The following is a 27876-nucleotide window of genomic DNA, read 5'->3' on the forward strand; positions in this document are numbered from 1 at the left end:
GAGAGAGAGAGAGAGAGAGAGAGAGAGAGAGAGAGAGAGAGAGAGAATTGTCTTTCAGTATAATTGGTTCTTTTTGTAATCCTATGTATTTGATTTTATGCATTTAAAAACATTCTGAGAAGGGGTCCACCAGACTGCCAAGAGGATCCATTATGCAAAAAAAAAAAATTAAAAACCACTAATCTAGAAGGATTTCATGCATCAGTTTGGCCTGGATGTTCTCTGAGATCTCTTACAACTCAGATACTATCATCCTGTGAAAAAGTGTACTCATCCTCTGCCCCAAGCCCTCAGGGTGCTACTCTTCTGAAAGCAGTTAAGATGACTTAGTACTAAGATGTGCAGGGCTGTTGATAGGCTGCATGTGTTAGCCCTCCCCGATCATATTTATAGTTAAACAGAAGTTTTCGATGCATCAACTCAAAGGAATGAGTAACATGAGAATTTCTGGCACCCTGGAAAACCAGGAGGGGGACACAATTTGGGGGAGTGGAGATGGGAAATGACAGCTGTGTTTGAGTATTTCAAGGACTATCATGTGGTATACAGACTGGATTTGTTCTGTTTCATTTCAGAAGGCAGATGGAGGATTAGGGAATGAAAGTTTTCTAGGGAGAAAATTTATACTTAGCGTTGTTCAAGAGTGGATGAGGCTCTCTCAAAAGATGCCTTCCTCCTCAGGGGAGGTCTTCAAATGAAGATTGGGAGCTGTCTCCAGTCGTCATGATCTATATCTTGCCACTGGACCCAGGAGAAGGTGAGTCTGGTGACTTTGCACAGCCCTGCCTCACTCCAATCCAATTCACTTGCAAGTCATGGCATCACCTTCCTGATGTCATGGTCCTCTTCAAGAATGAAGGACAAATAATAACAACAAATAAAGGTTGGAGGTATTGGAGAAGGGATTTTGGATGTATGTAGGTCCAACTAGATGGCCCTTGGAATCCCTCCTAGTTCTAAGATTCAATGAGTCTTTGAAGTTTGGTGATCTGATCTCATAGCACTTAGAATTTATGATAGAGAAGGTGAAGAAAACCAGGCATAGTCAGACACAATGCTCTAGATTTGAGAGAGTCAATTTCCAAGGGTTAAGAGGAAGGATATAGGTAAGATACTATAGCCTAAATTTTAATGAGTCAAGTTAGCATATAGAAAATATAGCATCAAGACTTAGAGTTGAAAGTTATTTTAGAAGCTATCAATTTACAAATGAGGAAATTGAGGCACGAAAAGGTTAAGTGACTTAGCCACAGACGTGTGGCTGTTGTCTGACTCCAAGTCCAGTGCCCCCATCCACTGTGCCATATTGCCTTTCAGTGCAAAGCTCTCAAGACTGAGATTCTAATGACAGACAGAAATAATTCTGATGTGGTGGAAGAGGTATAGGTGCCTAAGAGGCAATGTAGATACATAGGGAACTCTTCAATAAATTTAGACGTTTAAAAGACTTGCACAGAAAATGGAAGCAAAGGCAAGGAAGAAGGGATGAAGCCCAAAGCATGGCATCATCCTCTAAGAATAGCATCAAGACTGCCATGGTTCTGAATGAAATGAGGCTAGGCCAAGAAGGCTAAAGACAAGAAAGAGGGTTGGGGTTTTCATTTGTTTGTTTTGTTTTATTTTGTTTTGTTTTAAGCTATTGGGTGGGAAAGAGGTGGATCAAAAGAGGAATACTGGAAAGGGAATCAAAGTTGGATTCAGAGGACCTAAATTTGAATTCTGACAATCCAAGCCACCCTGAGAAAATCATTTAATTTCTCTGGTTCGTGTTTTCCTTCTCCATAAAATAGAGTTGGACCAAGTGACCTTCAAGTTTTAATCAGACCCTCTGACAGCTCACCACTCAGGCTGTACAAGATGGACATTGAAAAGAAAAGAGCAGCTGATGTCTTATTTTGTTTGTTTTCTCTGCCAGTGATAATGATCTTTGGATTTGAAAGGTCAAAACAAAGACGTTAACAGGGAGTTGAAACCAACATAAGTGAGGCGGTTGTAAGAGAATCCTTGATGAATCCAAGTTGTCAGGGCCAGATAAACTGTATCCCAGAGTCCTGTAAGAACAGAAGATTGTGATGGCGAATCCACCATGTGTGACCTTTGAAGGACCATGGGAGAGGCACTGCTGGGCTACAGAAGGACAAATGTCCCAATTTTCAAAAGTGGAAAAAGTACAGAGTTGGCAAACTGAGTCAGGGGGCTCGATCTGCATTGCTGGCAAAAGACTAGGATGCATTATGAGCATTTCCATTTAGATTTTAGCAAAGCACTTTACACAGTCATCTGTGCTATTTTTGTGGAAAATATGGGAGGATATGAGCTGGACAATTACCCAGTGAGGGCAGTCATTCAATAAGTGTTATCGTAAGCTGGGGATATAAAAAAGGGCTTTAAAAAACAGTCTCTGCTCTCAAGGAACTCACATTCTAAAGGGAGAAATGATGGATAAATCAGGAGTGTCAAATTCAGATAGAAAGGGATCCCTGTGGCTGTGTAGAAAACCATAAATTACCTTTATCTACGTTGTATTGTATTTGTAGTTCTTTTGGTCAACATTTCTCAATTATATTTTATTTTTTTGGACTTGCTGCTCTCCAGTTTGACACCTCTGATGTAAATAATTAGGCTTTGTTGTTGTTATTCAGTTGTTTGTTTCCAAAGTGACCCCATTTCGGGTTTTCTTGGCAGAAATCCTGGAGTGGCTCACCATTTCCTTCTCCAGCTCGTTTGACAGATGAAGAAACTGAGGCCAACAGGGTGAAGTGACTTGCCCAGGGTCACACAGCTAGTAAGTATCTGAAGCCAGATTTGAACTCAGGTGTTTCTGACTCCAGGACCATCATTCTATCCACTGTGCCACCTCACTGCGCTCAGAACTGTCCTATCCCCTTTCAAATGCCCGGGGGAGCTAGAAGCTTATGGCAAATGACTTCATTGCTAGCTTTTGCAGCAATTACCTGGGAATCATTTTCACATTCGCTCAAATGAAATCCAAATGATAACATTTGATGGGAAATGAAAGAAACCCTGCAACTGACTCAGTGGGAGGATGCTATTGAGATTCACTCCCATCACTTGGCATGTGATTTTTATGATAATGGAGCTATGGGTGAATGTGCACGTGTGTCTGAGGGCGGAAGGCTAAGCAGGCGGGGATGGGGAAGGGGGTGTTTCAGAAGTGTATGTAAATGCCAAGTTCTACTGCTTATCTAAGTTATAGGTCACGCCAACCTTACTACCATACTGGGCTTTCCCAAGTCTGGGAAAGGCCAAAAGAAAGCAGCAAATTCTTCTTCTGGAATTAAGGCAGTAAAAAATTTTCAGCAAATTCTGTGACTTCGTAGGAAAAGTGTCTCTTCTCCTAAAGAGGGGAGTGTAGCTAGCAACTTTTGTGCTAGGGAAAGTGGGGGAGGTGGGGTTCAGCTGAGGAGCTACCACTAAGGAGACAGCATAAATCTGTTTCTGGATGAGGGATGTGCTGGAACCAGCTCATGTGGGCTAGTAAGAGACGATTAAATTTTTAGTGTGTGTTTATACCTCTATTGTTTTGTTGATTATCTAGACTTAAAAAACTTATGGAGAAAATATCAATGCAGACTAAACGTAAAAGTGTGCCTTGTATAAATATGATATATGCATATGGATATATGATTGATTGCTATCTACCTATAAAGGTATGGTTCACCCATGTTACATATGAAGGGCTGCTAGGTGGTGCAATGGATAGAGTGCTGGACCTGGAGTCAGAAATACCTGAGTTCAAATCCAACCTTAGCTGGGTGACCCTGGGCAAGTCATCTTATTGATGTTAGATTCTGGGGAGTGGTTCAGATGTGAAAGAATTCACTTAGACATTCTCTTTTAGCCATTGGGAGCTTTATGAACATGAAAGCACATGGACCTTTACTATAGCAACAGGGCTGAGTAAAGGTACTGGTATTTAGGGGAACCAGGTTTATTATAGATATATTAAGAATGATGATGTAGTTTTAGAGTTATGGTGTTTAAAGACAAGGATAGGATAAGGAAGACAGGAAATTTTATGACACAGGATGAGGAAGACAAGGAATTTATGGTCCAGGATAAGGAGAAGTTTTGTGGTATTTCAAGATAAGGGGAAAAGGACTTTAGGACACTCTCAAGTTACAGGATGAGCTACAGAATAAGCCGTTCCCCCCTCTTTTCCAGATCATGGGGTTTGAAAGCTAGGAGAGACCTTGGATATCACCTGGTCTATTCTATAGCTCAGGTAACTGAAGCCTGAGAGAGATTACATGATTTGCCCGAGGTCACAGAGGTACCAAGTAGCAGAATCTATATGCACACTCTTTTCTGTTTATTTGGAATGCAATAGGAAGGAACAAGGGAAATCTCAAAATGTTACAGTTTTCCCCCTACAAGTGGACTTCATTCTACATTCTCATTCTGCCCAATGGAAGCAGATCCCGGGTACTACCCTCTTGCTGCTGCACTTCCAAATTCATATAGGAAAAAGATACAGTTAAAGTCAGAAGTCTTGACTTCTCTTTCAATTAAAATCATTTTTTTTTAAATGACTTATTTAATAAAAACAGTATTTATTTAATAAAACCAGCATGTATTAAGGTCCTACTACGTACAAGGCACTGTGCTGGGTACTGGGAATAAAAAAATATATATAAAAAAATAACAACCCGTAGCTCCTACTGTCACCGAGCAAATAGACTGAGGGTTTGGGTAATAGGAGGGAATCAGCAATACAAAACACACCCAAGTCTGAGTATGGTAAGAGGTACAGTATGTTAGGGGCAATAGTGAGCGGTACAAAACACCAAGAGAAATTTGAGAAAGGAGGAGACCTTTTTTCAGCAGGGGGTGGGTTGGGGCAAAGAGGCTCAATGGAGGCATTTGAGTTCGCCCTTAAAGGGAGATATTTCAACAGTCAACAGTTGGTCCTGTCCCAAGAGTGAGTGATGGCATGAAGAAAGATGCAGAGAAGAGAAAGGGCAGGACAAGAATGGGGAACACAACATACTCTACTTTGGCTAAAATATAGAATGGGGAAAATCTTTGCAAAATTAAGATAGATATGCAATTCGTTGTTGTCTATATATAAAGCTATGGTTCACTCATATGTTGCGTGGAGAGATATCTGATTTGGGTATCGGTTCGTTTCCTTTAAAGGGAGGGTGGTTTCTACTATTGTTTGTATTTTATTCTCTAAGAGAACTATGACATTTGATGTCATGACTCGCAAGTGAGTTGGATTTAAGTGAAGCAGGGCTGTGTAAAATCACCTTTGTAAGGAGCAAGGGGAGGGCTGTCTGAGGCTCAGCAAGAGAATAATGGGCAGGCTCCAAGACCACTGAGGCCCTGAAATCTTTCCTCCAATCTCCTTTCTTCAAGAGGGACGCTGGGCTAGAATTCTGTCTATTCCCCCTGCCTCAAACATTGGGAGTCTAGAGATGCATACTTCAAGAGGTTCAGGAGTTGAATACCCTTTTCCCTGACTACTCTCAAGGGGAGGGCAACACTTAGCTTACATATACTAACCAACTTAGTTCCCTCCCACCCGCCCAACTCTGGTTACACAGAAGATAAGAGAATATCTAGTAAACCTCTTTATCAAAACCAAAAGACCAGAAAGCCAAGAAAGTCTTACAAATTATAACAGAACAAAGAATACACCACAGTAAGGAACCTCTTTGGCAGAGAGTGGGATAAGATCTCAGCTCAGACCAGGAGAGAAAAAAACACTCTTATCTAGGGGAGGTCTACTCCCAGCAGTGGTCTAAGGTTGCGAGCACTGGACGTCATGTGCCATTTTGGTAGTCTGGCTCCCCTACATGTCTAAGGCTCCAAGAACTCCCAGTAGCAATATCAAAAAATCAAGTTTGCCTCTTCTTCTCCAAAGTGCCACCCAACCATCTCCGAAGAAGAAATCCCCACTCCCCCTATACAAGTACTCTATGAAGAGTCACCCCTCCTTTCATGATTCCAGGGCTGTCATTCAGGGCATCACCCACTAAATGGGTGGCAGCATTAAACATAATAAAAGTTGGCATGTAACATGTTAAAATATGCAAAGCATTATGTGTATGTGTGTGTGTGTGTGTGTGTGTGTGTTCACAATTATCATCTTACTGTTTCCTGTCAGTTTACTGAAGCTGGTCTCTAATGGTTTTTTAATTGGCCACTAATCCTGAACTGAGTGTGCATGCAAAAGGCTCGAATAGACAAACCCTTTTCTTAAGGGTTATCTTGCCTGTGAGGTAGGCAAGAAAGGCCCTGAGCCTCTCTCTCCCCTACCTGCCGCCATGTGTCTGTGAATACATGACTCCTCTGTTTCCATCTGTCTCTATTATGTTTCTTTTTTTCTTGATCTCAAGTAAATGAGTCAGGAGGTAGGATTTGAAATCTTCCTGACTCTAAGTCCAGAACTCTATTCATGACTATAAAAATAAAATTAAAATGTATAAAACTATTAAAAATGTGAATTGCTATTATTATTACTATTATTGCAAACTTTACCTTTGACTCATTGTCCAAACTTGTTGCTTAGGCTTTCAATTGCTTCATTTTTTCCTCTTTGATAAAATCAGGAAAATAATCTTTGTCCCTGGGGGAGAATTAGGTAGGCATCCTTGCTGAAAAGTCTTTGGAAGGAGAACCAGGATTCTGTCAGCAGGACTCCCATGGGTGGGCAGGAGCAGTTGGGCACCCTGATAATGGAAGACAAGCAATTTTTTTTTTTGCATCATTTCGAAAAGCATGTATTAAGCAGCTGTTAAGTACTAGGCATTGAGTAACATACAGATTTTAGATAAGACTCATCCTGTCTTTGAGAACCCTGAATTTGGAGTCAGAAGACCTGGGTTCAAATCCTATTTCTGCCATTTATAATCTCTATATGATCTTGGTCAATCACTTAACCTCTCCGAGCCTCAGTTTTCTCATCTATCAAATGAGGGAGATGGATTAAGTGGTCTCACATGTCCCCTCCAGCTCTGAATTAATGATCCTATTTTTTTTAAATGCATTTCCTTTGTATATGCAAACAAAACTAGTACCACATTTTCAGGCAGGTATAATTTTTCCTTAGGGCTAAATGACCTAAATCTCTAATCCTCACCCCACCCCAGCCACACATGCACACATATACTTCTCATTTGTTATATTTGCCTTGCTTTAGCAGACCTGTTACACACAGATACTCCAACATGATCATGCTCCCCAGTGCTCAATCCCCTGATGGCTGCCCTCAGCAGAAAACTCCTCTCCACTGGTCCTTGTTGCAGACTTCCACCCCCTTGACAATCTCAATTCTGTGTCAAAATGCACCATTCCCACAGAGCCCAAGAAAATCAATCATCAACCAATCAACATTCTTTGACTAAATGCCTACAATGTGCCAGGCATTCTGTTTCTAAGAGGTAGAGATACAAAGGCAAAAGCATAAGTATGTCTTTAAGGAACTTACAGTACTTTTAAATTTAAATTTAAATTTTTTATTTTAATTTAATTAAATCTTATTAATTAAACATTATTCTATAATATATAAGTAAAAATTATCAGTATTGATTGATTTTATTGATTCATTAATTAATTATCTTTCCTGTTATTATTATTAATTAGAAGCAGCATAGCTTAGGAGCTAGGGGCTAGAAAGTTGCCGTTAGATCCAGAAGACTTGTGTTTAATTTCTGATACATGCTAGTGTGGATTGACTTCTAGGCAAGTTGTAACCTCACAGTGCTCTTGGACAGTCTCTAAGACTATACATTCCAGACAAGATATCAACCTGCACTGGTAGAGAGTTTCCTGAACCCACAATCCACCTTCTATCCCTGTCCCCCTATTAGGAATTTGATATGCAACCACAAACATGAATAAATTTCCCTAGAGAGAGAAGCAGAAAGAGGGAAGGCTTTTTATGAAGCTGCAAATCAAGGAGGGCGCATTCTATAGGATTCTAAGGCAATCTGATCAATTCAGCCATGCTAATAGATTGAGTTGATATATGTCACCCCCAACCCCCAACATATTTGCAATTCAGACAGGCCATATCTGAATCCAAAATGCCTTACCACAAAGGAGTACTCAACTTTGAATTTCTGAGATTTTGTATACCCTAGCAGGCTAGCAGAGGAAGGTAGAAAGTGGGAGAGGGTTAGAGAGTTCTTTGCCTGCCTCCCCCAGTCATAACACGTGATAAGCCCTGTTTGTAAATATTTATCTTTGGGGAAAAGTTATTAATGTTACAGACTCTTAACCGAGGCAAAAGATTAATTTCTTCATAAGGATTCATGAGCAACAAATATTTTGCATCTTCCCTGGCAAAGTGCTGATGCCTGCTTGTTGTCTCACTGGTGTGGCTCTGATTATATGAGCCAAGGTTACAGGAGGGAAAAGGGCCTTTCAGACTTCTAATCTGGGGTCCTAGGATCATGAAGCTAGAGCTGGGAGAAAACTCAGAAGACAGTTAGTGCAACCCCTTCATTCGACAGTTGAAGAAACAGGCCCATAAAGGTGACGTGGCTGCAAAGTCACACATAAGACCCATAAATGTAGAGGTAGAAGGGCCCCCAGAAGCCATCTGGTCCAGCCCCATCTTTTGGGGGAATAAAAAAACTGAGGATCTACCTAACATGCTAGAAACCTTCTTCTATATCTTTTATTTTAGGTGACGTAGTGAGTGGATAGAGCACTTGGGCCTGGAGGCGGGAAGACCTGAGTTCAAATTTGGCTTCAGACACTTACTAGCTGTGTGACCCTGGGCAAGTCACTTAGCCTCTGCCTCAGTTTCCTCATTTGTAAAATGGGAATAATAATAGCACCTACTGCCCCCAGGGTTGTTTTGAGAATCAAATGATATAATCATTCATGCATTCATTTGTTCAATAAACACTTATTAGGCTCCTACTATGTGCCAGGTACTGTACTAAGTGTTGGGCATTAAAAAAAATTAAAATAAAAACCTAAATGATGTAGAAGAGGGCTGCCAGCCTATTGAGTAGATCCTCAATTTCCTCATCTATAGGTACTTCATAAATGTTAACTGTCGTCATCATCATCATCATTATCAATAGTAGTGGCGATGGTAGTGGTAGTAGTAGTAGTAGTGATGGTGGTGGTAGTAGTAGTTATAATGGTAGTAGTAGGGATAGTGGTAGTAGTAGTAGTAATGGTAGTAGTAGGAACAGTGGTGGTAGTAGTAGTAGTAGTGGTAGTGGTGGTGGTGGTGGTGGTGGTGGTGGTGGTGTGGTAGTAGTAGTAATAATGGTAGTAGTAGGGATAGTGGTAGTAGTAGTAATGGTAGTAGTGGTGGTGGTGGTAGTGGTGGTGGTGATGGTAGTAGTAGTAGTAACAGTAGTAGTAGTAGTAATAGTAGTAGTGGGGGGGGCGGTATCTGAGCATTACTTGGACTATGTGTATGTCATCCCTCAGTTTCCATGCAAGAGCAGCCCACCCCCATTTCCAATCATATATTTCCTGAATCATCACACCGCTTCTTGTGTGCAGGCCATTGTTGGAAATGTAAGGGCAGCCTCCTGCTTTCACCTTCCCTACGTCCACTCCTCACTGTCCCATGTTTTGATTTTGACATTCATAATTTTGATTCTATGGTGACTGCTCGTGCATATATACAACTTAGCGTCCCATGCAAGGTGAGCTCAGCAGGAAGGGTTCTAGGTGTCACCAGACCTGGCAATAACCTCATAATAATAACGAATGTTTATATAGCACTTTAAAGTTTTCAAAGCACTTTACACAGGTTATCTTACTTAATCCCCACAACAATTACAGAAGCAAGGTGCTATCATTATCCCCATTTTATAGATGAACAAACTGAGGCAGAAGTTAACTGACTTGCCCTGGATCACACAGCTAGTAAGTGTTGGAGAGAGGATTTGAACTCAGGTCTTCCTGACTCCAGCAGTGTTCTGATCCATCTCAAAGTTCAAGGTCAAGGTTCTAGGTTGTTGTCCTTTGTTCTGGAGGAGAACCAAAATGACATCACTACGTTGGAGTCAAGGTACAATGTGTCCAACTGTGGCTGATCAGACCCGTACAAGCTCAGAATGCTCTACTGCGGGTTGGGCACAAATAGTCCATGTGAACCTTTGGAGTGGAGATGTCTCCATATTTGCTCATCTCACGCTTCTTTTGAGCTACTTCAATTCTGCTCTGCTCATAGAGCACAGCACCTTCTCTGATGAGGGCACACCATGCCAGGTGGTCCTATGCTAATGTCCTTCATGTCACACAATCCATTTCAAATTTCTTCAAAGAGACTTTGAGAGTGCCCTTGTATCGCTTCTTCTAACCACCATGTGAGTAGCCACCTAGCATGAGTTCTTCATGAAATAGTCTTTTAAGCAAATGTATATTTGGCACTCCGATGACCGGCCCATGGAAGTTGTGCTCTCTGTAGTAGAGTTTGAATGCAGGGCTATTTAGCTCAAGAAAGGATCTCAGTGTCTGGTACCTTATCTTGGCAGTATATTTTCAGAGATGTCTACAGAGATGATAAGGTTGACCCACGCATTGCCAGAGGTAGCTGTGTTTGAGCTTTGAAGGAAAGCCATTGTGTTGACCGCTTTGTAGCATGCCTGTGAAACCTGGACAGTCTAACCAACACCATGCCAGGAAACTGTATCACTTCCCTTTGAATTATCTTAGGAAGATTCTGAAGATCACCTGGCAGGATAAGGTACCAGATACTGAGGTCCCTTCTAGAGCTAAATATTTCTGATCCATCTAGATGCTTTGGGGCCACTGCACAACCTCCAGCTATTTAGGGCTAATTCTATGCGAAATTATGAAGACAGTGAACTTTTGTGGGGTCATTTGCCCTTGTTCAATAAACAAACATCTCCCCTCAGAAGTCCACAGTCCTCAGGGCCTCTCCCTGCTAGTTCTCCTATCAAAACATGCTCTCTGGAAAGAAACTGATAAGCATCTTCAGACATGCCCAACATGTGGATTTGTTTTGCTTGAGTGGATTTACTTGTTACAAAGAAGGGTATTACTCAAAGGTAAGCTTTATGCACACCACTGGTATAATTGTGAGAGAAAGCGATCGTGACACAAAAGAAGGAAAAAAGAGAAGGAGGAGATGAAGAGGGAGGAGGAGGAGGAGAAGAAAGAAAGAAAGAAAGAAAGAAAGAAAGAAAGAAAGAAAGAAAGAAAGAAAGAAAGAAAGAAAGAAAGAAAGAAAGAAAGAAAGAAGGAAACAGGAAAGAAAGAAAGAAGAAAGAAGAAAGAAAGAAGAAAGAAAGAAAGAAAGAAAGAAAGAAAGAAAGAAAGAAGGAAAGAAGGAAAGAAAGAAGGAAAGAAAGAAAGAAAGAAGGAAGGAAAGAAGGAAGGAAAGAAGGAAAGAAAGAAGGAAAGAAAAGAAAGAAAGAAAGAAAGAGAAAGAAAGAAAGAAAGAAAGAAAGAAAGAAAGAAGAAAGAAAGAAGGAAAGAAAGAAGGAAAGAAAGAAACCTGCTAAACTTGTTCACATTCAAGTAGAAATGACTAATGAGGGTCGATGTCTTTTTTTTGCCCCTCCCAGGGATATATACATATTAACATATTAGCCTTAAACTAAAGGAATGAAACTCTAATTATGAAATTTCGTATTAGAGACATGGCTAAGAAGGAGAGTTTATAGAATAGATGACCTTCCCATTCTTCCCAAATCATAACCACACAGGCTTCAGTCCAGTTATAAAGCCAGCCCTGTGTGGAGGCCCCATGACTCTATTTACCATAATGACATTATGAGTCATTGAGCTAGAAGGATGGAGGCAATGTTAGAGCATCAGAAAACTGTAGAAAGATCCCTGGCTCTGGATTCAGTTTTCACCTCTGATACTATTTGGTTACCTTGGACAGGTCACTTAACTTTCTTAGGCCTCAGTTTCTTCATCTGTAAAATGAAGGGGTTGGACCTGAAAGTCTCCGAGGTACCTTTATCTCTACATTTATGATCCTATGGCCTCTTCCATTTAGCCTCTTCCCACTGCCCCAATCCTCCTCCTTTTAATTTGCTAGTCATTAACTGTCATTCAGTCCTAAGATTTGGACCTGGATGGAGACCTGAAAGGTCATTTAGTCTGACTCTTCCTTTTACTGATACAGAAACTGAGGTTCCAAGAAGTGAATGACTTGTCCAAAGTCACACAGCTTGTCAGTAACACTAATAATGACTGACATTTATCTAGTGCCCTACATACACTGTCTTGGTGGATCCTCACAATAACCCTGAAAAGTAGGTGCTATTATTATCCCCATTTACAGAGAAGGAAAGTGAGGCTCAGAGCAGTCAATACAATGTCCAGAATCATACAGCTAATAAGTAGCAGAATAGAGATTTTAAGTCTCTACTCAGGTTTAACCCAGGCCTTCTGCCTCTAAATCCAGAATGGTCTTTCCAGTGAGGTCATAGATCTAGGGCTGTAAGGGACCTGAGAGGATCATCTTGTCCAATCTCCCATTTTACAGATGAGAAAACTGAAGGCTGTGGAAGTTAATCACTTTGCCCTAGGTCACATAGGCCATAGGGTCATGTATTTATTTTTTTTCCAATGTAAAATGTGTTTTATTTACATTTAGAAAATGTCATTTTGAAATTATTTGAATTTACATTAATAAGGCAATGTTAAAAATAAGATTAGGCTTTAATTTACTAGTTCATTACTTTGGTAATTTGTGGTTTTGAAGGTGCAATATGTTCTTGGCCAACACAGATTATAATCTCTTTGCCTTAGAAGATAAGACTAGTAAGTAATACTGGTTCACCATATTATCCGTAGTAAGAATTCTGGCAATAAGGCTTTCAAAACTTAGCTAAACTCCTTCTTGTGCGTCTGCCACAAGGAACATCACAGGATCCTTGCCCCAAATTCTTTTTTTTCTTAATATAAATTTATTTATTTTTAGTTTTCAACACTCACCTCCACAAGCTTTTCAGTTCCAAATTTTCACCCCATCTCCTCCCTCCCCCCACCCCAAGATGGCATGCACTCTGAATATCCCTTCCCCTAGTCTGTCCTCTCTTCTATCTCCCTCCCCTTCTCTTATCCCCTTCCCCTTCTATTTTCCTGTAGGGCAGGATAGACTTCTGTACCCCATTTCCTGTATTTCTTATTTCCCAGTAGCATGTGCAAACATTTTTTTAAAACATATGTTTTCAAAACTTTAGGTTTCAAATTTTCTCTCTTCCTCCATCCCCATCCACCATCATTGAAAAAGCAAGTAACTCAATATAGGTTGTACGTGTGCAGTTATGCAAAACACGTCCACAGTAGACATGTTGTGAAAAACTAACGCTATTTCCCTTAATCCTATCCTGCCCTCCCATTTATTCTATTCTTTCTTTTGACCCATAGGGTCATATATTTAGAACTAGAAAAGAACTTGACTTCATCTGATCTAACATCCTCATTTTATAGTTGAAGAAAATGAGACCCAAGAGATTAAGTGACTTGTCAAAGGTCACACAGCTAGGAGACAGATAGATAGATATAGATAGATAGATAGAGAGATAGATAGATAGATAGATAGATAGATAGATAGATAGAACGAACGAATAGGATAGTATATGATAGTAGGCAGATAGATATGATAAGTAGATAGGATAGGATAGAATAGGATAGGATAGGACAGGACAGGACAGGACAGGACAGGACAGGATAGGATAGGATAGGATAGGATAGGATAGGATAGGATAGGATAGGATAGGATAGGATAGGATAGGATAGGATAGGATAGGATAGGCAGATAGATATACTGATAGATATAAGAAGTAGATAGAGCATTAATTAAGCACTTACTTTATGGAGGCACTCTTTTAAGCATTGGGACTAAAAATACAAGCAAAAGGAAAGACAATGCCTGCGCTCAAGAAGCTTACACTCTAATGTGGAAAGACGGCACATAAAATGGAGCTGAAAAAGGATGGGGGGGTGAAAAAATCATTTAAAGAACCTGAGATTGAGCCAGGTTTAAAAGGAACATAGGGATTTCCTCAAATGGAGGTTCCAGGGAAGGACTCACCAAGTAGGGTAAGATTGTGAGTAAGAGTTTGACAAAGGCTTCAAACCCAGGTCTTTCTGACTCCAAATCTAGCCTTGTCTCTACTAGCCTTAGCTCATAAAGGGCAGAGTCAGGATTTGAAATCAAGTCCCATGACTCCAAGTTCAACTTTCTTTCCATTACACAACTGCCTTCCAACACCAGCCACATTTGATCCTTAGCATATGCTATCTTGAATTGTTATTCCTTTTTTTCCATATCCATCCCATTGCTTCATCTCTATTAAAAGCCCTTCAAGGGAAAGACCCTTGTCTTATATCTTTCTGCATATTCATTGCTTAACTCAAGTATGCTTAACTCCTTATTAGCGGTAAGCACTTGATAAATGTTTGTGGATCATCATGATGAGGACATATCCAGGAATGCCTCCTTATTAGTATAAGTCTTCAAGCCTCTGTATGAATTTGGAATGTACATTTCATCGTGTCAAATCTTCAGAAATTAAAACATTCAGTGTTTTGCCCCCAGTGGTGATTATGGCTGGTGTTTAGGTAGGAGACTCCAAAGGGATTCTGACTCCAGTTACCTCACTCCAGGGAGGTGCAGTCAGACATTGGAGGAATGAATCACCAGCTCCTGGCCACAGGCCATGATTTCATCAGCTTGCATCAGGTCAGGAGAGATCTGCCCAGAGGGAGAAGAAAGAAAGCTGGAACCAAGCAAAAAGGGGCAAGATAGATGAAATGAAGGATCGTAGATTTGGATCTGAAAGGGATCTTAGTGATCACCACACCCACCCCCCCTCATTTCACAGAGGCCCAGGGAAGTGACCAAGCTTGACTATAAAGAATGTGAGAAGGCATTGCCTTCAGGCTCCTCTGCAGACATAGGGGGATATGGGTGTGAAAAGCTGCATAAATTTTGAGCTCTTTCAATGTGTTGGTTAGTTTGGGTAACTTTTTATTTTTGAATATGTTATTCTTTGAAATCAATTAATTAATCAATATTTATTAAGAACTTACTATGTGTCAGGCACTATGCTAGGGGCTGAGGATACAAAAAAAGGCAAAAGACAGTGCCTGCCCTCAAGGAACTTACAATCTAGTGAATATAAAGAATAGCTCTCTGGAAGGGGGAGGGGGAGGGCTACACTGGGAAATCAACATGATATAAAAATGAAACATATCAATAACATTATTTTTTTTAAAAAAAACTACTAGAAGAAACTTGAGAGTTGAAGGAACTCAGCAATGAATTTATTTGTATTGTTAATTATCACCTCAGAGGATCAAAGATTTGGAACAGGAAATCACCTCTAAGATCCCTTGATATCTTCAACATTTTGCAGATAAGGGCACTGAGGCACAGAATTTTTGTCCATGGTGTCATAGGTAGTAAGTGGCAGATCCAGGATTTAAACCCAAGACCCTAAGGTCTTCCCACTGTACTCCTCTGCCTCTCATATACTATCCTCTTCGCCTCCAATATTAGAATTTCATATGTAAAATCTTAAGGCAAGGCATGCATGTCATAGTTTTATCTCCTTATTAGAGCTGAAATATTTGATCCCATTTTGCTTTATGGCACCCAAGTTCTCCTGCTGGGTGGTCAAGTAGTGGAGTGGGTAAATCAGTGATAGGCAGGGTAATGAGTGCTGGTAACTATAAATTCCATCAGTAGGACTCCAGGCTAGAGAGCAAGGGGAATGATGATCATGATGATATTGACAGTAATGATGATGATGGTAATGTTAATGCAATTAAACAAGATTAATTCTTCCACACCAAAAAGGAGAAAGAGGATGGAGGTACATTCAAGTTCCATCTCTGACTCATACTGACTATATGACCTTGGATAAGTCACCTAACTTCTCAGTGGCCCAGGCAACTCTTTATGACTCAAAGTGGAAAAATGGTTGTGGATGAGGAACTCCCTATCTGTATTGTCAAAACTCCAGGTCTGGCTTTAGAAAAACAAAAATGCAGACACTATTTTACCCAGAAACGATGGAGGCTGATAATAGCTACACACCATTGGATTTGTCAAATGAAACCAAAAAGAGTTTATCAACCAATGGAACCTACAAAATGGCTAAGGTCAAAGAGGAGAAGCAAAAGACCCTCCAAGAGCACCTTCCCCTGAACTCAGTCTGTTCATAATGTGTTGACATAGAAGCATTGAACAATGACTGAATCACAAGCCTTTGTTTACTGAGACAGAGGGTTTATGATAGCCATTCTCTGCGGGGTTGTCCAGCCTAGACTTACTCATCAATGAAGATTGTTTGTGGAAGTGGGCAGCCGTCTGCAAGAGCTTATGACGCTAGTGAGATACGACCTCGTGGCTAGAATTATGTGTCACAAACTATCTTCCACGGACTAAAAGAGAGCAGATCCCCATACTACATATACAGACCTCAAACTAACCTTGAGGTTGTATTTTATACAACCAACAAACCATACTGGAAATAGATTCCTTTTATAGATCAAGCTGTTGCCCCATAATCATCCAGATATACCATCGACTTGTAAACACTCAAGGATAATGTTCTAATAGATATCACCACTCTCTTCCCCAAATATTCATAATCTCTAAGTCTAAGCTACATATGAAAGACTTTCAAGGTATAGAGACCTGATCCAGGAGATAAGAATCATGTGGGCACAAGATGAGATGCATCCTGTCAGTCACTACCTTGGTACTGAAGATGCAATTACATTCTAGTTAGTAATACTTTTAGCTAGAATTTATATAGCACCTACTACATGCCAGGCACTGTACAGACATCTTATTGATCCTCACAACAAGCCTAGGAGGTAGGTGCTATTATTATTCCTCACTTTATAGCTAAGGAAACTGAGGCAAACAGAAGTTAAGTGACTTGCCCAAGGTCACATAGGTAAGTGTCTGAAGTCACATTTGAGCTTAGGTCTTACTGACTCCAGGTCCAGAACTCTATCCACTGTACCATCAGGTGCCTCATATTTTGATTCGACTACAAAAAGCAATTAGTTTATCTATCCATTTGACAGACCAAAGAACACTAAAGAAGAATACTATTGGAATAGCAAATTGTCCTAGGACCTTAAATCCATTGGAATCCCACTGAAAAACTATGAAGGCAAGATTAATAAAAATTATTATTATATTTATGTATTACTTTACATTTTGCCAAGTACTTTGCCCATGTTATCTCGTTTGATCCTAATAATCCTAATAATAATAACAATAATGTTTTTCTCATTCAAAAATATAAGAATGTGATAATGGTAGCTGACATTTACATAACACTTTAAGTTTTGTCAAGTATTTTATCTCGTTTCATTCTCACAATAGCTCTGCAAGGGTGGTACAATTATTAGCCCCATTTTACAGAGGAGGAAACTGAGATGCTCATAGAGTCAAGTGATTTGCCCAGGGTCACATAGTTGGGGATTTGAACCCAGGACTTCCTGGCTTCAACTCTAGCCCTCTATCCAAGGGAAGAAAAGCTAAAACCATAGGACAAAAGTGCACATAGCTATGACCGCCAGACCTACGGCCCAAGTAAGCATCTGTGTAGCGTTTCTTCTGTGCATGGCACGGTGTTGGGTACCGTGAGCATCAGAGAAGTGGGCTTCTGGTTTGAGAGCCTGCAAGATGGGAGCAGGGCTGAATGTCGTGATGGGTGGCTGCCCTCTGCTGGGAGGAGGGAAATATAGTGGTTCCTGATTCAGCAGGCACTTTGATGGCGAATCAACAACCAGGGCAGACAGACAAAGCCTGGGAACCTGACGGCAGCCTTCATGAGAGCACACCATGAAGTCAGTCGCTGGTCCGGCTCTCCAGGCGCATCCAGAGAGGCTGATAATAAATGCTGACAGCAGCATCTTCAGAGATGAAGACGAGACCAGGCAGTCAAAGACCTTGTTATGCTGCCCTTTGGAAAGATGGGGTTGAGCTGCCAGGTCCTCTGTGATCAGAGAGAGCAGCGTGGGGTGATGCATAGTTTGAGTCTCCTCTCTCCCACTCTCTGGAGGACCTTAGGCCAGGGAGTCCCTCTTCCTGAGGCTGTAGAGTGAGGGGAAGATTGGCACAACCTGATGTAAAGCAAAATGGGCCGAATCGGAATGCTTTCTAGTATAACAATAATACAGTCGAGACAATTTTGAAAGATGCAAGGATTCTGACTTCTGAAATGGCCAAAAATGAGGGCAAGGAAGTGATGGTGAGAATGCAGCCCACCTCCTGATGGAGAAGTAATGGAGTCCAAGTGTAGAATGAGACAGGAATTTTTGGACATGGCCAGTTTGGGAATTGGTTTTGCTTGACTATGCTTATCTGTCAAAAAGGTTTGGTTTTCCTTTTATTTTCCGAAGGTTGGGGAGGGAGAGAGAAAATAGATTTTTGTTCACAGAAAATGATAATTTTTTTTAATTGAGGGCATCCAGAAAAAGAACTGATGGCATCTAAATGTAGATCGAAGCATACTATTTTCACTTTATTTTTTTCATGGTTTTTTCATTTTGCAAACTGTTTCTTCTTTCACAACATGACTAATATGGAAATAGGTTTTACATGATTGTACACATATAACCTATATCATACTGTCTTACAAAGAGGAGAGGGGAGGGAGAAAGGGAGAAAATTTGGAACTCAAAATTTTATAAAAAACGAATGTTAAAAATTATCTTTACATGTAATTGGATAAAATAAAATACTATTAAAAATAAAATTAAATTAAATGAGGGGGTTGAGTTGAACTACCAAGTCTGGATCCTACAGTCATCTATTTTTTCCCAGCTATTGTCTTCTGGCCTCTCCCTCCTGGAGAGCAAAGTGAATGAAAGGACTATCATTTACATATGTGTATAGTAATTGTTTGTGAAAGCTCACTGAGGCAGAGACTCCTTTTCCTCCTCCCCACTTAGTCTCATCCCCACCTCCAAAAAATGAGAATATAAGCTCATCCTCAGGGCAGCTAGAATGCTGGGCCAGGAGTCATGAAGACTCATCTTCATGAGTTCAAATCCAGCATCAGACGCTTATTAGCTGTGTGGCTCTGGGCAAGTCATTTAACCCTGTTTGCTTCAGTTTCCTCAATTGTAAAGCTCACTGGAGAAGGAAATGGCAAACCACTCCAGTATCTTTTCAAAGAAAACCCCAGATGGGGTCACAAATAGTCAAACATGACTGAAAATGACTGAATAACTGCAAAGCTTGTCCTCTGTAAACTCACCTCACCTTCATCCCCCACCCCCACAAAAGTAAATTAAAGGAATAGAAAACAGCAAGCCCAGCTAACTCCAGAGTACCCAGTATGACTGATTTATTGGAGGATGCCCAAAATAACAATTTCTCAAGTTTTCTTGATGGTAGAACATGTCCTTGATTTAGAATTAAGTAGAAAGATCTAGTAGAGTGGAAAGATTTAGAGGCAGAGAACCTGCCTCCAAATCCATTATTACCCATGAGACCTTGGGAAAGCCTCTGGGCCTTAATTTCCCCATCAGTAAAATGAGAGGGTTGGAAGGTGAAAATATAGTGAAAGAACTATATGGAGCAGTTGAAAGAACTGAGGATATTTAAAGTAGAAAAGAAAGAAAAACAAAACTCTTGATACAAATGCAAAGAGTCAAGCAAAACAGAGCGGTTCATTGGCCACTGTCCATTTGAGGAGGGAAGGGGAGGTCACTGTCTTTGAGTATTTATGGAGCTGTCACATGGAAGAGGGAATACACTTGGTCTGTTTGACCCAAGAGGACAGAATTAGAAGCAATGAGAAGAAATGGGGAAAAAATTTTATCTTGAAGTGAGAAAAAAAAACTATAAATGTTGTCCAAAAAAATAGAATGGAATGCCTCTGGGATGGGAATTATTAACCTAATGCCCACCAGCTTTTTTTTAAATATATTTTTATAACTGTATTTCAATATAATTGATTTCCTTTATAATCTTAAGTATTTTATTTTATGCATTTAAAAACATGATTGTTATAAGGGGTCCATGGGCTTCACCAGACACTGCCAGAGGGGTCTTCTGTGACCCCCCCCAAAAAAAGAAAGGTTAAGAACACTTGATATAGGTGGTGTTGACTTCCCTCTCATCAGAGGTCTTAAATCATAGACTGAAAGACCATTTGTTGGGAATGTTGAGGGTAGATATTCAGGTTTTATCCAGACTAGAGAGCCCCTGAGGACCCTTACAATTCTGAGACCCACAAAGAGCTACACCTGTGAGTCAGAACCTTGGGAGACTGGCTGGGGTAAGTTTATTATTATCTTGGGATCATAGATTAAATTTGGAAGGGACCTTAGGAGCCATATGGTTCAGCCTACTCCTTTTACATACGAGGAAACTGAGGCCTAGGGAAATTATGTGACTTACTCAAGGCCACATGGACAGTATCAGTCAATTAAACAACAACAATACTTGCACTGGATTTTAATTCAGGTTTTCTGACTCCAGAGCCAGCCCTTTAAATGGACAAGAGAACTGCAGGATCAGAAGAGGGTCAAAGGTGTTGGAGGTTCAAGATGCTGCAAGTAGAGACCACCGCTAGAGCAACAGGAAGGGGGGCGTTTCCATTCCTGGACAGGGATGGAGAATTTCCTAGCCAGGACCATTTACCAATCGCCTCTGAGCCCTTGGGCACTTGTTTTGATCCAGCTTCAGTCAAGGAGAAAGTGTGGGAAAAATAGATGTGGAAGAGCAGTTAGGAGTGTGAAATGCGTAGGAAGGGAAGATGGGTGTAGATGCTCAAAATAGATCCCCTTTCAGCATATAGTATTTAGAAATTAAAAAGTGGTAACTTTTTTTTCAAAGTTCATGCCTCCTTATCTGAATCGGTAGCGACACCTAGTGGCTGAACTTATCCAGGTCGAGTTACTGTTTACTGGTGTATGGTGGGTGGGTGGACGGGTTGGTGGGGAGTGGGTGAGTGGGTGGGTGGGTTGTTTGAATCCAGACCAATAATTTCCTTACTGTAAGGAACTCCCAGTGTGGAAACTCTATCTAACAATGAAAATGGGTGTCTCATCTGTAACTTATACTTCCTTGGCTTCCTTTAAATTTCACCTAAATTTCCACCTTCTGCAAGAAGCCTTTCTTGATCCTTCTTAATGCTAGAAGCCCCCTCTGTTGGTTATCTCCAATTCATCCTTCTATATTTTATCTGTACCTAGTTGTTTATATATAGTCTCTCCCATTCTATGGTAAGTTCTTCGAGAGTTAGGATTGTCTTTTCCCTTTCTTTGTATTCCCAGCACTTAGCACAGTGCCTGGCACATAGTATGAGCTTAAATAAATACTGACTAGAGAGTTGCCTAGGGCAGTGGTGTCAGACTCAAACAGAAACAGAGCCACTAAACTGTACGGATCTCTGAAGACAACATACTGACTCAGAAAACCACATGCTAGTATGATCTATGTTTTATTATGTTTTTATTTATTCTCTTACGTATGTCCCAATTAAATTTTAATCCAGTTCAGTGGCACTCGGGAATATTGTGAGCTTTATGAGGCGAGACTGTTTGGCACCTCTGACCTAGGTTACTGAGGGTAAGTGACTTCTCTGTGTTCACACAGTCAAGATGATTCACAGATGAGACTTAGACCCAGCTTTTCTTGACTCCCAAGGACAGCCCTCTACTGTATATATGTATATATAGATATGTGTGTGTGTGTGTGTGTGTGTGTATTCCAAAATGAATATATATAGTCAAAGTTGCTATGTCCTTGGTCAAGTACAGAAAGAATTGTAATGATTTGCTGTTATATTTTTTCAGCATATGTCAATATTTCCATTAATGAGTGATGTGATTGACTCTGACATCGATGGAGACCACAGCCCATCCATACCTTCTCACCCTTGGGTATGTCCTACGGTAAACCCTCTATAGGAGGAAGGCCCCAGAAATATATAGATAAGCAGTTCTCAAAGATCCTCAAAGAGGTATCTCAGAGACCCTTTCAGGGAGTTCATAAGGTCAACATTATTCTCATACTATTAAGGCATTAAATTTTTACATCATTAAATAAAACCAGGATGTGCTTATAAATGTTTAACAGTTGGATCTAAGGGGGGAAATGTACATAACATATACTTTTTTTTTAGGCAGTTGGGGTTAAGTGACTTGCCCAGGGTCACACAGCTAGTGTCAAGTGTTTGGTCTGAAGCCAGATTTGAATTCAGGTCCTCCTGACTTCAGGGCCAGTGCTCTATCTACTGCGCTATTTAGCTGCCCCATATCATATACTTTTCAGTTTAATCTGCATTATTAATATTTTCTCCATCCCTTTCTTAAATCTAGACAATCGATAAACATTAATTTAATAAACATTAAATTGAGCCTTGATCTGTGGCATTTGCTGATTTCCAAGATGTAAATGCTCACTCTGCAAATTTAACAATCAGCTCTTTAGAGCACTTACTACTGGTTCCAAGAAACCCCCTGGTAATCCACTGGAACAAAAGCTCTTTGTGGGAGGAGTCCGGAATAATTTTTAAGAGTACAAATGAGTCCTCATGATGAAACATGCTATCTATATCCGGAGAGAGAACTAATGAACTCTGGATGCACACTGAAGCACATTTTTTTCACTTTATTTTTCTTGCTTTTTTTTTTTTTAACAACATGGCTAATATAGAAATAGGTTTTGCACAATTTCACATTTATAATGGGTATCACATTGTTTGTCTTCTCAATGGGCTAGGGAGTCCCTGGAGAAGAGAGAGAATTTGGAACTCAAAATTTAAAAATTAATGTTAATAATTTAACAAACAACAAAAAAGAATCTTTTTTTTAAAAAAAATAGAGCATAAATGAGTCTTGAGATCTAAAATTTGAAGAACAGCTACTTTAGATCTCTCGACATTTTTCTCGACATCTCTGTGTCCACATGTGGATGTCAGAGTGTTTCTTGTGCTCACTGCATGCCTGGCTGTCCTCTCTTGGACGGCACCTTTACCCAGCTTCTCCTACCCATTAGTGACTAGCGTACTCATGACTGATGTTTGACGTTTTCTCATGGCCACCTTGTTTTTGTGGGCCTTTGGGTGACCCTAAACTTGACTTCCTGATAGATTGTGGTCGCCTGTGATTGACAGCCAACCTCACAGGAGGAAAACAATGGACCTGTGCTTCAGGAAGAAGCTGAAAAATTTGGGAAAAGTCTGTAAAAATATTCTATTTCTTCACATAGGGATACTGGAACTGTGATTTCACTGGCATGGGGAGCTCCCATGTAAGGAAAGTCCCTCTACCAACGAAAGTCAGCCCCTCCTCTGCAACTTAAAGTCTTAGAAAGGATTGAGAAGTTAAGTGACTTGGGTAGGGTCAGACAGTCACTGTGAATCAGAAGAAAGACTTCAGCTTGGTCTTCCTGGCCTTGAGGCTACCTCTCAAGCCCCATTGCCCCTCATTTCTCAATATACCCACGAAAAATAATTTTATTACAGAAACTACTACTCAAAAACACATAGTATGTAGTCAATTCTACATTACACATTATAGAATGTTATAATGTAGGACTGGAAGGGATGGTGAAAATCTAAGGATTGTTCATAGGATCAGGGCTAGAGAGGATCCCAGAAATTATCCAATCTAAGAGTCCTTAACCCGGGGTCCCAGAACTTTTTAAAAAATATTTCCATAACTACATCTCAATGGAACTGGTTTCCTTTATAATCCTATGTATCTATTTTATGCATTTATAAACGTGATTCTGAGAAGAATTCACCCAGCGGCCAAAGAGATTCGTCACACAAAACAAGGTTCTACTCCAAGTCCATCATTTTACAGAAGAGGAAACTGACACTCAAGAAGATGAAGTGATTTGTTCAGGGCTATGATGCTAATAAGTAGCAGTGCCCAGCTTCAAGCCCAGCTCTTCTCACTCGTTGAGGCCCAGATTGTTTTTATTTTTGCCTTTATATCAACTGGCACTGTACTGTACCTTCCTTGGGCGTAGTAGCTGCTTAACAAACATTTATTGGATTGAACTTGATTAAGGATCCTAATGTCCTCTACAAATTTATTGATAGAGAAGGAAGAAATGGAGGAAACACTTGTTAAGCACCTACTGTATACCTAGAGCTTTAAAAATAGTGTCTCATTTAATCTTCAGAACCACCCTGAGAGGTAGATGCTATTATTATATTTTTTCTTTTTGTTAAGGAACTTTCCTTGGGAAATGTACAGAGTAAAGTCATCCACACATAGACATGCATGTGTATTCAACATAGGACACTTTGGGAGTGAAGCTGGTTAAACATCCCTTCCCTAAGGACTGGCAACCAGATTATGGCTTGGGCTGCAAGGAATCTGGGGATACTTGACTCAATTTTGTGATTGAGGAAACTGAGGTAGAAAGAGGTTAAGTGAATTGCCCAGGGGCATACAGAAATAGCATCTGAGATCAGATTTGAACTCCATCCTTCCCGACTCAGACCCAGCACTCTATCCACTGTACTCCAAGGAGGTAGATGCTAAGCGTACATTTCTCCCAGAAGGCTCTCTCACCCTGTGCCTAAATTGAGGCTGATGGACACTGAAAGCAAGTATTACCCCCAGTGGTACATGCAGGTGAGTGCTGGACGTGGACCCAGAAAGACAACTCTAAGTTGATGATCTCACAAATGATATGGACTGTGAATGGACCCTCAAGGTGGTCCCTAGCACTGTTTCCAACCCAATGAATAGCACTCTGAGTACGTACAGTATCCAGTACATAGTGAAAATAATATTGGGTGTGGATTCAGGAGCAGCCAATATCCTGAGCTGTGTGACCCTGGGTAAGTCAACCTCTATAAGCCTGTTAAAGATGATGATTAATATATGACACGTAGTTAACTAGGTGACCCTGGGTAAGTCAACCTTTCTAAGCCTCAGTTTCTTCACTGTAAAAATAAAGATGATAATTAATACCTGACAGTTAACTATGTGACCCTTCACTTTCTGAGCCTTTCTTTCTCCTCTCTGTGAAATGAAGGACTCTTGGTCTCTGATGTCCCTTCCAGCCCTAAGTCTGTGACCTTTGGATTGATGACATATATAAGTATGAGCCTCACAAGGTTTTTGTGAGTTTCGAATGAGATCATTAATATAAAAACAAATTTTCAGGCACCATCTTTTCTGTCACTTTCTGGATGCCGTCCACAGTTGGTAATGTTCTGTAGCCCTCTGAACAATCTAACCACATAAAAGCCTTCCCTGTCTTTTGGTGAATTCTGTAGCTGATCAGAACCCAAGCACACAGCAAATTAGGACATCCCCAAGGGACCAGCAGCGTTTTAGATCATGACTAAGGAAAAGGTGCAACGTCTGTTGGCTTGTCACACAAGTTTGGGTTAACATTTGGTGACTAGCCTACCAAATGAGCCTAAAAAACAGGCTTTTGGGGAAACAGAATGTCAGCAATTGATTATAGCATCGAGAAAATGAGTTTGAAATCTCATGACTAATAATCTATCAGCTTGTGTCTTCAGAGTAGCATGACACTCAATCTTTCTGACAAACATCATTTATATTCATTCTCTCACCAGGAAGGAAAGCATAAAATTTTCAGCATTTCTCATTGAAAAATTAGCATGGAGCTCAAATTTAAAATCTTGAGGGTCACATCGGAACTTACTTATAAAATATAAGGCAAGGTTTGTTTAATTAATAAGTTGATGAAAAATTCATTAAAACTCAATGAAATTCCAGGGAGAGGGACTGAATTGACTGGAGTCAACTTTGGCTTCTAAAAAGTTAGTCTATATAGGAGGATTTTCCAATTTAATTCAAGTCAACAAGCCTTTATTAAGCAGCTACTGTGTGCCAAGTGCCATGCCAGGCACTGGAGATACAAAGACAAAAATATATGTGTCTTTTTCTTCAAGAAGTTTACATTCTACTGGGTAGAAACAAGTTCACAGCCAAATAAATATAATAATTATATAATATAAACTACTAGTTATTATATTGTGGTATTACATAATTATATATTAGAATATTATTATATAACATCATAATACATGTTATATAATATTGTTATATATTATTTTAATTAACTATAGGATGTAGATAATTAAATAATTTGGAGGAATGGGTGTTAGCACAAACTAGGGGAGGGGTTTTGTCTAGCAATCAACACTATAGGGATTCCAAGAAATGGGGATGAGGCAGAAGAGCCTTCTAGGCAAGGGGGAGCTCCAGGCCTGTGCAAAAGGATAGAGAGAGAAGATAGAAGGCTGGTGGGGCTAGAAGAAAGAGTACTGTTATAATTGGGAACCAGATTGTGAAGGGCCCTAAATGACAGATAGGTGTTTTCATTTTATCCCAGAGGCAATAGGTAGTTACTGAAGCGTCTTGAACGTCATGGTCAGACGGGTGCTGGAAGAATGTCAATTTGGCCGCCATGTGGTGGATAGATTGGGGAGGGGAGAGGGAAGAAGCAGGGGGGCCAGTAGAAGACTACTGCAAGTCATCTAAACATGAGGAGATGAGGGTCTGATCATGTGAGCAGAGAGGAAATAGAGACTTTCCCTTCATAATCATAACTTAATCAGCTAGGTTATGACTTTATTTGTAATACCCTTGTTGCAAATTAGAGACTGTGCATTAATAAAATATTCATTGTTTCAACTTTGTGAATTTTCCCACTTTGAAACGGGCTTTGATTTCAACATATTATCACATGCTGAAGAACCTTACTTCCATCTTTGTTCAGATCTGTGATTGTATCCCTCCCCCAATATAGCCAGTGGTGGATAAAACACTGAGTTTGGAGCTAGGAAGGCCTGGGTTCAAATCTAGCCTCAGACACTTACAAGCTATGTGACCCTGAACAAGTCATTTCACCTGTTTGCCTCAGTTTCCTCATATTTAATTTAGGGATAATAACAGCACCTGCCTCCCCAAATTGCTATGAGGATCAAATCAGATAATATTTGTAAAGCACTTAACACAGTGCCTGGCACAGAGTAGGTGTAATGCTTATTCCCTCCTTTCCCTGATGCAAATCATAACTCAGACGCATCTTCTCATCCTGTAGGATTTTGGTTCAAGCTGTCCCACAGATCTCCCAGAGAGGTTCCATACAAAGTCCTGAAAGGGTACCAGTACAGTGATTGGGTTTCCATCTGTTCCTTGGACCTTCCTCTTGTCAGATGATCGGTCCACCTCCTTTTCCCATCATACATTACTTTGATTGTGTCTTTAAACCTCCTCTTGCATATAAGTCATCATTGATCGTCTGTTGCAAGATACCTGCCACTCATCTCTTCCGTGACCTTTGGGTCACTTGTAATTGTGATTCTGTAGAGATCATGCTAGTCTGCTCTTTGTGGGCATGTAGAAGCAGTAGCCAAATAGCCAAATCCTGGCTTTAAACAGACATGTTTTTATGTCAAGGAAGTGCTCAGTGTCATTGAAAAAAAATGCAAAAATTTTCTCAAACACAATCCATTTCATACCTTCAACTGTTTTTAATTCTAGGTCCAGTTCACCATTCAGCTGTTATGTTTGTCCAAGCATAACAGTAGTATTATATATATTATATATATATATATATATATATATATACATATATATATATATACATATATATATACACACACATATATGTGTGTGTATGTGTGTGTATACATATATATATGTATGTATGTATGTATGTATGTATACACACACACATATATAATTACTTAGCTGTGGTCTTGTTTCTACCTAGTAGAATGTAAACTTGAAAGAGACAAATATATTTTTGTCTTTGTGTCTCTACTGCCTAGTATGGCACTTGGCACACAGTAGGTGTTTAATGTGTTAATGGGCTAACTCAAATGTTGCTCTTCTGACTGCATGTCAAAGAAATTTGGGCTATGAACACTTTTCATCCACTTGGTTTTTCTTGTGTGG

The 27876-nt window shown here is 40.2% G+C and overlaps 1 long non-coding RNA gene across 2 annotated transcripts; it reads left to right on the plus strand.

Moving 5' to 3' along the window:
• Window positions 1-182: 182 nt before the first annotated feature.
• On the plus strand, window positions 183-27482 carry LOC110221758 (uncharacterized). 2 transcript variants are annotated; one of them, XR_002328232.2, is made up of 4 exons: window positions 183-757; window positions 2686-2785; window positions 21766-21852; window positions 27017-27482. It is a non-coding gene; the product is annotated as an uncharacterized LOC110221758 (long non-coding RNA). The 2 variants fall into 2 exon arrangements; XR_013482910.1 differs by having other exon boundaries at window positions 21766-27482.
• The last annotated feature ends 394 nt before the right edge of the window (window positions 27483-27876 follow it).

The sequence above is a fragment of the Phascolarctos cinereus genome, unplaced genomic scaffold (genome assembly GCF_003287225.1).
Source record: "Phascolarctos cinereus isolate Bilbo 61053 unplaced genomic scaffold, phaCin_HiC Scaffold_1;HRSCAF=81, whole genome shotgun sequence".
Taxonomy (NCBI): domain Eukaryota; kingdom Metazoa; phylum Chordata; class Mammalia; order Diprotodontia; family Phascolarctidae; genus Phascolarctos; species Phascolarctos cinereus.